Source organism: Podarcis bocagei, assembly GCF_964188305.1.
Source record: "Podarcis bocagei genome assembly, chromosome: 7".
Taxonomy (NCBI): Eukaryota; Metazoa; Chordata; class Lepidosauria; order Squamata; family Lacertidae; genus Podarcis; species Podarcis bocagei.
The window spans coordinates 79867816-79874315 of NC_138132.1; the positions used below are offsets into that span (position 1 = coordinate 79867816).

General features: G+C 47.6%; 1 protein-coding gene across 1 annotated transcript in view; it reads left to right on the forward strand.

Annotated features, from left to right (window-relative positions):
• LOC308591988 (F-box only protein 44-like) overlaps window positions 1-6500 on the forward strand; it is a 51278-nt gene that overhangs the window by 10416 nt on the left and 34362 nt on the right. The gene's annotated exons all lie outside the window — the stretch shown is intronic.

Genomic DNA, 6500 nt, shown 5'->3' on the forward strand with positions numbered 1-6500 from the left:
AGTCAAAATAAAAAAAATCCTTCCAGTAGCACCTTAAAGACCAACTAAGTTAGTTCTTGGTATGAGCTTTCGTGTGCATGCACACTTCTTCAGATATACTGAAACAGAAGTTGCCAGATCCTTCTATATAGTGGGAAGGTGGGGAGGGGTGTTACTCAGAAGGGTGGTGGGAATGGGAGATAGGCAGATAGCTGAGAGATCCTCTTGACGACTCTTAACGACTGTAATAGGTCTTACAGGAAAAGGCAAGGGGTGGGAAGGTGAGAAATGGTTTAGTTATGTATAGTGAGATAAGAATCCAATGTCTTTGTTCAGTCCAGGTCTTTGCATGGTTTTAAGTTTGGTAATGAGTTGTAATTCAGCAGCTTCTCTTTCCAGTCTATTTCTGAAATTCCTTTGTAGTAAAACAGCTACTTTGAGATCTTGTATAGAATGTCCTGGGAGATTGAAGTGTTCTCCTACTGGTTTCTCTGTTCTGTGATTCTTGATGTCAGATTTATGTCCGTTTATTCTTTGGCGTAAGGTTTGGCCTGTTTGTCCAATATAGAGAGCTGAAGGACACTGTTGGCATTTGATGGCATACACAATGTTAGACGATGAGCAATTAAATAGTCCCGAGATGGTATGTGTGATGTTGTTGGGGCCAGTAATGGTGTTGTCCGGGTGTATGTGGCAGCAAAGTTGGCATCTGGGTTTATTGCAGGCTCTGGTGCCAGTGTCTGTGTTAAGTCTGGTTGTAGTATTATTGTGGGTTAGGAGTTGTTTAAGATTGGGTGGCTGTCTGTAGGCAATGAAAGGTCTTCCTCCCAGAGCTTGAGAAAGAGAACTGTCATTGTCCAGGAGAGGTTGTAGATCTCTGATGATGCGTTGTACTGTTTTAACCGCATCTGTTCCAATTCTACAGACAGAGACTCTCACCTAAGGGATCTACAGCAAACCTTCTCAGAACTAAAATACCCAGCAGATGAAGTTAGACAACAGATCAACAGAGCCAGACTGATACCCAGAGAGAACTTGCTGCAAGACAGACCCAAAAAAGAAAATAACAGAACACCTCTAGTCATCACATACAGCTCCCAAGTTAAAACAGTACAACGCATCATCAGAGATCTACAACCTCTCCTGGACAATGACAGTTCTCTTTCTCAAGCTCTGGGAGGAAGACCTTTCATTGCCTACAGACAGCCACCCAATCTTAAACAACTCCTAACCCACAATAATACTACAACCAGACTTAACACAGACACTGGCACCAGAGCCTGCAATAAACCCAGATGCCAACTTTGCTGCCACATACACCCGGACAACACCATTACTGGCCCCAACAACATCACACATACCATCTCGGGACTATTTAATTGCTCATCGTCTAACATTGTGTATGCCATCAAATGCCAACAGTGTCCTTCAGCTCTCTATATTGGACAAACAGGCCAAACCTTACGCCAAAGAATAAACGGACATAAATCTGACATCAAGAATCACAGAACAGAGAAACCAGTAGGAGAACACTTCAATCTCCCAGGACATTCTATACAAGATCTCAAAGTAGCTGTTTTACTACAAAGGAATTTCAGAAATAGACTGGAAAGAGAAGCTGCTGAATTACAACTCATTACCAAACTTAAAACCATGAAAAGACCTGGACTGAACAAAGACATTGGATTCTTATCTCACTATACATAACTAAACCATTTCTCACCTTCCCACCCCTTGCCTTTTCCTGTAAGACCTATTACAGTCGTTAAGAGTCGTCAAGAGGATCTCTCAGCTATCTGCCTATCTCCCATTCCCACCACCCTTCTGAGTAACACCCCTCCCCACCTTCCCACTATATAGAAGGATCTGGCAACTTCTGTTTCAGTATATCTGAAGAAGTGTGCATGCACACGAAAGCTCATACCAAGAACTAACTTAGTTGGTCTTTAAGGTGCTACTGGAAGGATTTTTTTTATTTTGACAGTGGTACCTTGGGTTACAGACGCTTCAGGTTACAGACTCTGCTAACCCAGAAATAGTACCTCGGGTTAAGAACTTTGCTTCAGGATGAGAACAGAAATCGTGCGGCAGCGGCAGGGACGCGGACTTATAAAAAATATTGGGGGGGCCCGGGAAAGCTCATGAATAATAAATAAGCTCATGAATATGCAAATAAAGTGGCACCGCCTCCTCGTGAGCGAATAGGGGAGAGCGTGCTGCGCCTATTAATCAGCTCCGAAGGAAATTGGGTGGAGCTTTTGCTCGGGAGGGAGGGCAGGAGGCATGCAGCAAGACCCTGTACATTTTGGGCTGGGGGAGGGGCGGCGATGGCGCTCTGCTGGAGGGGCGCTGGAGATTATTGGGGGGGCAGAGCCCCCCCAAACGAATTTTTGAGGGGGCTCGGGCCCCCTCAAGCCCCATGGAGTCGGCGCCTATGGGCAGCGGCACAGTGGCAGCAGAAGGCCCCATTAGCTAAAGCGGTGCTTCAGGTTAAGAACAGTTTCAGGTTAAGAATGGACCTCCAGAATGAATTAAGTTCTTAACCCGAGGTACCATTGTACAAAAAAGGAGATTCTGACTCAACCTTAGGGAGAACTATCTGAAGGTCAGAGCTGAACCGACTCCCTCAGAAGAGGGTGGTGTTAAAAGAATTCTAAGGTCTCAAGTAGTTATCATAACAAAAGAGTGGCCAGGATGCCCAGGTAATCCAATCAGGTAACCTGGCAGACAGGAGAAAAACAAGGCACTCAGATTTCTGTTGTAGTCCACCCCTTCTCTGATGTAACTGGGGGGTGGTCTTGGGCTACACCCCTTTTGTGATGTATGTATGATGTATGGAGGGGGTGGTCTTGGGCTCCAGGGTGGGCAGCTCGAAAGTCTATATAAGGGCTTGCACACCTTTGTCCTGGGTCCTCCTCCTTTCTCCTGCGTGTGGGGGGAGCACCCTGTTGCAACAGCTTTAATAAAGATCAAGCTTACTAGCTGCTTTGCTTCTCAATAGTCTCTGGTTAGCGTCTGATATTTTCTCCTACCGATGGAGAATCTACAGAGTACTCTATAAGGGCTCTTGTGTACCCCATAAGGGTAAGGGAGCAGTTTTTGTTTACAACAATTCACTTACTGCCAGGAGTTTTTCAGATGCCATGTTCTAACTCAAGTAAGCAAGGGCCACTACAGCAAACCTCTGCAAGCCCCTACACGCTGAGGATGCCAGAACCTCCACTCAAACGGCCACACACTTTGTTGCTGGGGAACAGCCCTTGGTGACATGGAATGGACGGCCACCATGCCAAGATTCTAAGAGAGACAGTGTGTCACAGTAGACTTGGACTTGGGAAAGCAGGGTTAAAAGCCCCACTCAGCCTGGAGACTCCCTGGGTGACCTCGGGCTAGTCACTCACTTTCAGCCTAACTGGCCTCACCAGATTCTTGTGAGGAAGAGGAGAAATATGGACCTTACTTTGAGAGAAAGACAGGATATACATGCCATAAACAGATCCATAAACCACCAGTTGTGAAAAGCTGACCCATACCATCTGCACAGTATTTCTTCCACAGGATTTTGTACTTGATAGTCCCCTATGCTAGAATGAGAATATCCCTTCCAACTTGCCTGCATTTAGACACAGCCGCAAGATTGAAAATGAAGTCAGTTTGGGTTCAAGCAAGACCCAAGGCTTAATGCCTTTACTGAGGCCTCAGGAACAGACTGGGGAAACAGGGGAAGGGGTCTGATTTATATAAACCTCAGCCAGCCCCTGGCAACACCCACCTAGCGCATTACTGGCTGCATTGTGATGCGGACTCAAGCTCGGAGGAGACAGAAAGCACCTGCTGAAGTCCCTGCAGGCAGCATTGGATACAACCCTGTGTTTTCAGCAGCGGCTGTTAAGTGCTGAAGGGACAAGAAGTTGAGTTTTTCTATTGCCCCCACCTCCCACAGGCAAGAAGACCCTTTTCAGTCCTGCTTTCCAGTGTGAACAGGATGGAAGACATTGGCAAAGATCTTTCTCTTTATTATTAACATTGGCTAAGCAGTCCCAATAGAGGGACTGCTTGGCGCTGTGGTCTAAACCACTGAGTCCCTTGGGCTTGCCAATTAGAAGGTTGGCAGTTTGAATCCCCACAACAGGGTGAGCTCCCATTGGGCGGTCCCTGCTCCTGCCAACCTAGCAGTTCAAAAGCACCTCAAAGTGCAAGTGGATAAATAGGTACCACTCTGGCGGGAAGGTAAACAGCATTTCCGTGCGCTGCTCTGGTTCGCCAGAAGCGGCTTAGTCATGCTGGCCACATGACCCAGAAGCTGTACGCCAGCTCCCTCGGCCTATAGAGCGAGATGAGCGCCACAACCCCAGAGTCATCTGCAACTGTACCTAATGGTCAGGGGGTCCCTTTACCTTTAAGCAGTCCCAATAGCCTGGTTCCTGCAGGCAATATGCATTTTGAGAGAACTGATGGAGCATCTTCTGTTCTTCACATAGGGAAGTGGCGTGGGGCGGTGAAAAAGGGTTGTTGTGAACATCCCCATCTCTGGGTGGCAGGAGACTCCAGGGGTATCTGTGCTTACCCAGGGTTCCGTTTCCTTGGAATGAAGACTGTGGTGTCTTTAGGCTACTAGGCTTTGTTCACACATATGTATGAGGATGGAGGGTTTCACAACATTAGCCCTCCCATCGATCTTGCTTCCCCATTAGGTTTCCAGGGATGCCCCAAGCCAAAGCTCTGGCTCCAGCTCAGAGCAAGACAATCTTGTGTCTATCCAGCTACCAGCATCCACCAAACTTACCATACACAACACCCCCCGCCCCGCCCCCACAGCCTATACGTCTCCATCTTAGGTTGATGTATCCATCCAGGTAAATGTGTGTAGATTTGCCGTGTTAGTGTTATAAGAATTCTAGGGTCTCAAATATAAATTAGTAAAGGTAAAGGGACCCCTGACCATTAGGTCCAGTCGTGGCCGACTCTGGGGTTGCGGTGCTCATCTCACTTTATTGGCCGAGGGAGCCGGCGTACAGCTTCCGGGTCATGTGGCCAGCATGACTAAGCCGCTTCTGGCGAACCAGAGCAGCGCTCAGAAACACCGTTTACCTTCCCACCAGAGCGGTATCTATTTATCTACTTGCACTTTGACGTGCTTTCGAACTGCTAGCTTGGCAGGAGCAACGGGAGCTCACCCCGTCGCGGGGATTCGAACTGCCGACCTTCTAATCAGCAAGACCTAGGCTCTGTGGTTTAACCCACAGCGCCACCCGCATCCCTCAAATATAAATTAAATGTTCATAAATGTACAAGACAAACCCATACATAAGTATATAAGCCACGTGTCTGAAATAGTACAGGAGAGCAATCCTGAAGCCATTTTGACTCTCCCAAATTGACCTCAAATATTTCTCTGCAAGGAGGAAGGGAATAGGAAAACCTCCCCATTGTCTTTAGTTCCTGAATCCTGTCTTAAGGGCGTATTTGTGTATGAATAGGGTGAGCCTGTGACCTGGAGTCAGGAACCCAAAGTATTAACCATCACAAAAGAATAGCCAGGCTGCCCTGGTAAATGCAATCAGTGACCATTATCAGGTATCCTGGGAGTCAGGATTTCTGCTGGAGACCGCCTCCTTCTGTGATGTATGTATGATGTTTTGTTGGGTGGCCTTGGCCTACAAGGTGGGCAATTTCAATAGTTTATATAAGGGCTTATGCACCATTGTTCAGTATTCTCCCCTCCCTCCCGCATGTGGTGAGTGAGGAACCCTGCTGCAACAGTTTAATGAAGATCAGGCTTACTAGCTGCTTTGCTTCTCAATATACTCTGGTTGGTCTCTGTCATTTTCGCCTACTAATAGGGAACCCACGTAAGGACTCTGTACAGACTTAGGAATACCCCATAAGAGAAAGGGAGCAGTTTTTCTTATAACAGTGGCTTCTCCTTCCTTGGAGGTTTCTAAGCAGAGGTTGGATGGCCATCTAACAGGGATTCTTTAGCTGTGATTCCTGCGTTGCAGGGGGTTGGACTAGATGACCCCAGAGGTCCCTTCTGACTCTAAAAAACAGCTAACATGGCCAATGGTCTGGTAGCCAACAGGCAGTGCCCTCTAGCAGCTGTTGGATTATTCCCGTTCTAGCCCTTGTAATGCATTTCATTTCTGTTTTATTTATTGTTATACTGTATTTGTATCCCCTCTTTCCTCCAAGGTGGGCATATATGAGTCTCCCCACGCTGTGTGCTCTTTATCCTCACAACAACCCTGCGAGGTGTGTTGGGTGGAGAGATAGTGACTGGCTCGATGGTCAACCAAGGACGCTTCAAGCCCACTGCTGTATTAACAGCATTGAAGTGATCTCCCTGGGCTGCAAGACTGGGCAGGGTGTCTGGAGATCCTGGGCTGCCCAGACGACAGACCCCCCCCCCCCCCAGCCTCTCTGATGTGGTCCAAAGGAAAGCAGAGCTGAGCAATGTTTACATGGGTCAGCAAACTTTTTCAGCAGGGGGCCGGTCCACTGTCCCTCAGACCTTGTGGGGG